Source organism: Salvelinus sp. IW2-2015, unplaced genomic scaffold (genome assembly GCF_002910315.2).
Source record: "Salvelinus sp. IW2-2015 unplaced genomic scaffold, ASM291031v2 Un_scaffold2852, whole genome shotgun sequence".
NCBI lineage: Eukaryota > Metazoa > Chordata > Actinopteri > Salmoniformes > Salmonidae > Salvelinus > Salvelinus sp. IW2-2015.
Window position 1 is genome coordinate 61,723 of NW_019944152.1, and position 7,636 is coordinate 69,358.

Below are 7,636 nucleotides of genomic sequence, written 5' to 3' on the forward strand. Positions count from 1 at the left end.
AGTTACACCAGCTTTGTCAGGAGGAATGGGCCAAAATTCACCCAATTTATTGTGGGAAGCTTGTGGAAGGCTACCCGAAATGTTTGACCCAAGTTAAACAATTTAAAGGCAATGCTACCAAATACTAATTGATTGTACAGTATGTAAACTTCTGACTCACTTCTGACTCACTGGGAATGTGATGAAAGAGAAAAAGCTGAAATAAATCATTCTCTCTACTATTATTCTGATATTTCACATTCTTAAAATAAAGTGGTGATCCTAACTGACCTAAGACAGGGAATTTTTACTAGGATTAAATGTCAGGAATTGTGAAAAACTGAGTTTAAATTTATTTATTTGGCTTAGGTGTATGTAAACCTCCGACTTCAACTGTGTGCATAGTCACTTTAACTATACATTCATGTACATACTACCTCAATTAGCCCAACCAACCAGTGCCCCCGCACATTGGCTAACCGGGTTATCTGCATTGTGTCCCGCCAGCCGCCACCCGCCAACCCCTCTTTTACGCTACTGCTACTCTCTGGTTATCATATATTCATAGTCACTTTAACCACATCTACATGTACATACTACCTCAATCAGCCCGACTAACCGGTGTCTGTATGTAGCCTTGCTACTGTTTATAGCCTCTCTACTGTTATTTTTCACTGTCTTTTTACTGTTGTTTTTATTTCTTTACTTATCTATTGTTCACCTAATACCAAATTATTATTATTTTTGTTGTTGTTGAAATTGCACTGTTGGTTAGAGCCTGTAAGTAAGCATTTCACTCTAAAGTCTACATCTGTTGTATTCGGCGCATGTGACAAAAATACTTTGATTTGAAATGTCTGAAAACCTGTTTTTGCTTTGTCGTTATGGAGTCTTTTGTGTAGACTTATGAAGAAAGAAATCTATTTAAAATCAGTTTTAGAATAAGGCTGTAACGTAAGAAAATGTGGAAATACTCAAGCACTGTATAACCCCGAACTTGAGTTTAGTCTTCGCCAATGAGAACCAAGAGCGGCCTAGCTTCGTCCTTCATGACCGGGAAAGGCCTCGAATCTAGGCCGTAGGAAATCCTCCTTCCTTCTCATTAGATCAGAACAGGATGGATCAACAGACAATCTGGCTGATGAGCCTGTTGAGGTTGGTGTAAGAGGGGCGCTCAATGTCCAGGTTTCTACGGCAGATGTCGTAGATGGCCTCATTGTCAACCATGAAGGCACCGTCGATATTACTGATCCTTAAACTCATCCTTTAAAAAAAACGATAGTTGTGTTTCGCTGCATAACACATATTATGTGTCTCCRGATATGATGTGGATCATTGTCAGGTTATTTGATGTATAAGCTTCAGTAACAACAGAACACCATGGTTGTCGTAACACTTTAAACAGGTAGCTTGTAAATGTGTACAATGTGTTTGTTTTGGCTCAACACTGGTAAATTAGATAGTCACAGAGGATTTTCTTCTGAAAAACTGGTCAAGACATAGCACTTTCCGTTCAGCTTCAGGCAACTTTGATGTAAGTCTTTATCACACCTGTAGTGACTATCTGTCACGCCCATTGTTACTTATCCATTGTTCACTAGACATATCAATGTAATGACACCCAACACAATCACATAACTAGACGTGATCCCAACAATGTAGCGGAGGAAGGTGCAACAGGGACTCTAACCAGGGCTCATACGTGGTTATAACCAGGGCTCATACGTGGTTATAACCAGGGCTCATACGTGGTTATAACCAGGGGCTCATACGTGGTTCTAACCAGGGCTCATACGTGACAYAGTGAGCTCTAACGGCCGTTGCCATGAAAGCCGAGTTACAATTTTTATTTTATTTAACCTGGCAAGTCAGTTAATAAGAACAAATTCTAATTTACAATGACGGCCTAGGAACATTGCGTTGGTTAACTGCCTTGTTCAGGGGCAGAACAACAGATTTTTACCTTGTCAGCTCAGGGATTCGATCTAGCAACTTTTCGGTTATTGGCCCAACGCTCTAACCACTAGGCTACCTGCCCCTCCAGGGGTTTTTAAACCAAACAGATTTTTTTTGCAGGTCTTCTGTTTCCCCACATTTATTAATGAATTCATTTTCCATCATGAAAATGCATCCCCATTCCCCAATCAAATACATTAAACGATACCACACAAAAAAACGGACAAATACCGCTTTTACTCCAATCTGGTAACCATCATAAAATCCYACATAGCACCAGTATTGCAAAGTAGTAAGCGAAAACAACCATAGAAAATAGCATTGGCATTAATAGAAAAATTAACGCAAGGCTACTAATATATTATAAGTATTTCGGTGACAACCTGGTCGGTTAACAATACTGGGGTGTTAACACGTTTTTTCATATAAATAAATGTGGGACACAAAAAAAGACTTTCAAAATATTGTTTGTTCCAAAGTTTGCCCCCCTTCAAAATGTATTGTCCTATGAATGAAGTCATATTAAAAAAAAATGCATTTTCCTTGGAATGAAGTAGCACAAAAATTGGTGTATTTTTGCATGAATTAAACCACACAAAAACGCACGAAATCTGCTGAAATAGTTTTTGTACATATTTGCACCAATTGAGTTGTGAGATTGTGTTGCCACATATATTGGCCTATCTTCATAAACGCAACGTGACAGAAAGTCTGACTGAATTACTGGACATATTGACTACATATTTGAATTTGTATATAGAATGCGGGACATGATTGGTTGGTTGCTGAACAAAGTGCAAAAATAAGAAACACTAGTCATTTGTCCAACTGAATGCATTCAATTGAAAGTGTGTCCTCTCCACATTTAACCCAACCCCTCTGAATCAGAGAGGGGAGGGGGGGGGGGCGGGGGGTGCTGCCTTAATCGACATCCACGTCTTCGGCGCTCGGGAACAGGGGGTTAACTGTTCAGGGCAGAACGACAGATTTTCACCTTGTCAGCTCTGGGATTCGCTCCAGTAACCGTTCGGTTAATGGCCCAACGCTCTAACAACTAGGCTACCTGCCAGGACAATCCAGCACAATCCGGAACATTTGGTCACCCTACGTGTCTTGGGGGTATACTATTTGTGCGTCTGTAACTTTCTCACTCATCGTTATTCACGATTCATTTAGGATTATCGGTAATCATGGTAGCATCCACATTAATTTAGAAGTGTTTAGAAACATWTATTCTTATTTACAATAAAAGTGACTCCAAATGATGAAAATACCCTCAAATGAAAGCTAATAGTCTACACTTTAATAACCTCATAGTCATTTCAAATCCCCCTAAAAATGAGTAACTGTCCCAATACTTTTGGAGCTCACTGTAAGTACATGCTAATACAATACAAGACAGTGTTTTATATAAGTATATGCTTATACAAGACTATATAATAGTCCCCCTGACCACGACTGTTTGTGGCCAACTCACAAAGACATCACCCTCACAGAATTAAATAGAACACTAATATATTAAATTATAAGGATATATTTAAGCAATAAAGCCCGAGGAGGTGTGGTATATGGCCAAGGACTATTCTTAAGCACGACACACCGCGGAGTGCCTGGATACAGCCCTTAGCCGTGGTATATTGGCCATATACCACAAACCCCCGAGGTGCCTTATTGCTATTATAAACTGGTTACCAACGTAATTAGAACAGTAAAAAGTAAATGTTTTGTCATACCCGMGTTATACGGTCTGATATACCATGACTGTCAGCCAATCAGCATTCAGTGCTCGAACCACCCAGTTCATAATGATATATACACTACCGTTCAAAAGGTTGGGGTCACTTAGAAATGTCCTTGTTTTTTAAAGAAACGCAAAAAAAATTGTCCATCAAAATAACATCATAATTGATCCGATATACAGCGTAGACATTGTTAATGTTGTAAATGACTATTGTAGCTAGAAACGGCTGATTTTTTATGGAATATCTACATAGGCGTACAGAGGCCCATTATCAGCAACCATCACTCCTGTGTTCCGATGGCACGTTGTGTTAGCTAATTCAAGATGATCATTTTAAAAGGCTAATTGATCATTAGAAAACCTTTTTGCACTTATGTTAGCACTGCTGAAAACTGTTGTTTTGAGCCTGTAATCGAACCCACAAATGCTGATGCTCCAGATATTCAACTAGTCTAAAYAAGGCCAGTTGTATTGCTTCTTTAATCAGACCAACAGTTTTCAYCTGTGCWAACATAATTGCAAAAGGGTTTTCTAATGACTTTGGTGCGAAAAGTGCAAATCAATCCCAGAACAACAGCAAAGGACCTTGTGAAGATGCTGGAGGAAACAGGTACAAAAGTATCTATATCCACAGTAAACGAGTCCTATATCGACATAACCTAAAAGGCCACTCAGCAAGGAAGAAGCCACTGCTCCAAAACCGCCATAAAAAAGCCAGATTACGGTTTGCAACTGCATATGGGAACAAAGCTCGTAACTTTTTGGAGAAATGTCCTCTTGTCTGATGAAACAAAAATAGAACTGTTTGGCCATAATGACCATCATTATGTTTGGAGGAAAAAGGGGGAGGCTTGCAAGCCGAAGACACCATGAAGCACGGGGTGGCAGCAGGAGGGACTGTGCCCTCACAAAATAGATGGCATCATGAGGCAGGAAAATATGTGGATATTATGAAGCAACATCTCAAGACATCAGTCAGGAAGTTAAAGCTTGGTCGCAAATGGGTCTTCCAAATGGACAATGACCCCAAGCATACTTCCAAAGTTGTGGCAAAATGGCTTAAGGACAACAAAGTCAAGGTATTGGAGTGGCCATCACAAAGCCCTGACCTCAACCCTATAGACAATTGTGGTCAGAACTGAAAAAGTGTGTGAAAGCAAGGAGGTCTACAAACCTTACTGCATTACACCAGCTCTTCAGGAGGATGGGCCAAAAGTCACCCAACTTATTGTGGGAAGCTTGTGGAAGGCTACCCGAAACGTTTGACCCAAGTTAAACAATTTAAAGGCAATGCTACCAAATACTAATTGAGTGTTTGTAAACTTCTGACCCACTGGGAATGTGATGCAAGAAATAAAAGCTGAAATAAATCATTCTCTCTACTATTATTCTGACATTTCACATTCTTAAAATAAAGTGGTGATCCTAACTGACCTAAGACAGGGACTTTTTACTAGGATTAAATGTCAGGAATTGTTTAAAACTGAGTTTAAATGTGTTTGACTAAGGTGTATGTAAACTTCCGACTTCAACTGTATATCTATGGAAGGCATCCCTATGGAAAAAGACGGGAGGCAGAGACCGAGTGTGAATGAATCAAAGCGGTTTATTTGATATTAATAGCAGAATATACAACACTACCATTTGATGATAGTGGGGATGGAAAAAACTAAATCAGGTACCAGGAAAAAATGGATTTAGCATGATGCAGACATAAACACTAATGCAATGTAAAGCGTAATGTAAAGGTTTATATCCAAAACAGCAAATATAAACAGCACACAAACACACAGCTAAATCATCTGAGATAGAGAAAGGACTGGGACGTTCTGCAGATGTTTGAAAGTACCCAAATACATCAACAGATTGAACAATATTAAAAGTTCCAATGTAATGCAGGCGTTAAAACGTACAGTAACATTGATACAGATAGTGTTTTCATCATTACCTTTTAACATGTTTTTTTTCTTTATACAGCTAATAATATTGCACAGATGAAAGGCGCAAATGCTCTTTTTTTGAAGTCCTACCTGTTTTGTAGGGTAGGATTTATTATACCAAGCTTTAGAAATAATCCAGACTCAATATGCATTGTTTTCTCAAATTGAAAAGGAAACTACTGAAATACATGCAAACAGATATAACTATGCGATTCTTTTCAGTTGTGTAAATATTTCACCGATTTGAAACTGTTTTTTGGGGAAGTTGTCATGGTGAGTAGAGTGATCTTTTCTTTGGCAACACTGTGGACAAGTCAGATGAGCTAGAACACCGGAACAAGTCTAGAACTCCTGATGAATGTTCTAGAACTCCCGATGAATGTTCTAGAACTCCTGATGAATGTCCGGTATCTGTAGACACAGCTGAACTATAACCTTGGAGACTGGCTCCATATACATGAACTTAGCCATAATGTATGTGAGTGTTATTTAGTTTATTTAGTTTATTTGGTATTGGTTTTCATCATATTCACAATCATCGAAGTCTTACCTGGTAAAATAAAAGTTAATATGACCTTGTCAATGCAAATTATGCTACAGTTTTTCTTTGGCTTGTTAATAACACATTAGTTGTTGCTTTACATTAGGGCATATCAAGAGGTCCAAGGCTTTGAGATCACAGACTCAACCTTCCATTTTCACTAAAGAAATCCTTTCCACCAATAGTAGGCAGTAGGACACTCACTACCCGGCAATGAAACACACTTAAGAGGACAAAACCTAATCTGTAATCTGTCAGTATCATCATATCAGATTAACAAGACTTGCTATGGTCTCAATGACACAGTTAAAGTGATTGTTGTGTGTTTTAAAGCTGTTGAATTGTTGTTCTATCTGGTGATTCAGGCCCAGGTCATTCTGGCTATCGCTTTGTTCAAAATGATTCAATTCAAACACGATTTTAAGTAAAAAAAACGAAAAGAAAGAATAACATTGGATTCTTTTTTAAATGGTCTTATCTTTTCTCCTTGCCTTAAGAAATACAAATTGCAAAACTGCATCATTTCAGTTGAGTTGAATTGCCTCTATTTAAGACATGGATCTTGTAAAAGATTATTATTATTATTATTTTTATTTAAAAAAGAGGAACAAATTAATACAATCGTTTTCAATCTGAAAACATGTTTTTTGGGGGGTTTTCAAGTCATGATGACAAATCAGATGGATAAGACCATTGTGATTTCTTTATTGTGTCTTTTATACATGGAACAACATTGTCTCTGCACCTCTACTTCATTTGGGTCCTAAATTAAATTTCTTATCAAAATGTTATCAATATGACTCCAATAACAACACCACAATTAAATACCAGTTCCCCTTCGTGTCCCAACCAATGAAAATACAAAATCTATTAGTGTAAACAAAAACACCAACAAAAGGAACAAAGGAATGAATAGAATTATTCAGAACATGAATACTGTATAATGATACTTTGGAATAGACAGCATATTGGCTTTGTAATGTTGGGAATTAAGCTTTTGCTTAGTTAGAATATTCAACTACTATCACTCAGGCTAGCCTGATCCCAGATCTGTTTGTGCTGTTTAGTCAACTCCTATGGTGGTTGTCACAAACAGACCTGGAACCAGACTACTCGGCCAACTCATGTGAGGTCATTCTTTACTATTCTGGTTCCTGGTATTATCAGATTGTAAAGCGACCATGCCTTTGGTCTGAACACACTCCTCTCATGTCGACCCGAACTAACCAACCAGGCCAGTACAGTACAGCTTGGCTCCGTTCGGTTCGGCTCAGTTGTGTGAAAAGGCTTATAAGACCCTTACTGAGCCATCAAGCATCGATAGATAGAATCCACTGTATGTTACATTCCATCGAGCACAGACAGAGAGAATCTGGCTGTGGAGAGAGATTGAGAAGTTCTCTGAATAGTTATTGTTCGATATTCTCATTTTCTACTGAATTAATGAGTGATTTGATTAATCAAAGGTTATTAATAAAG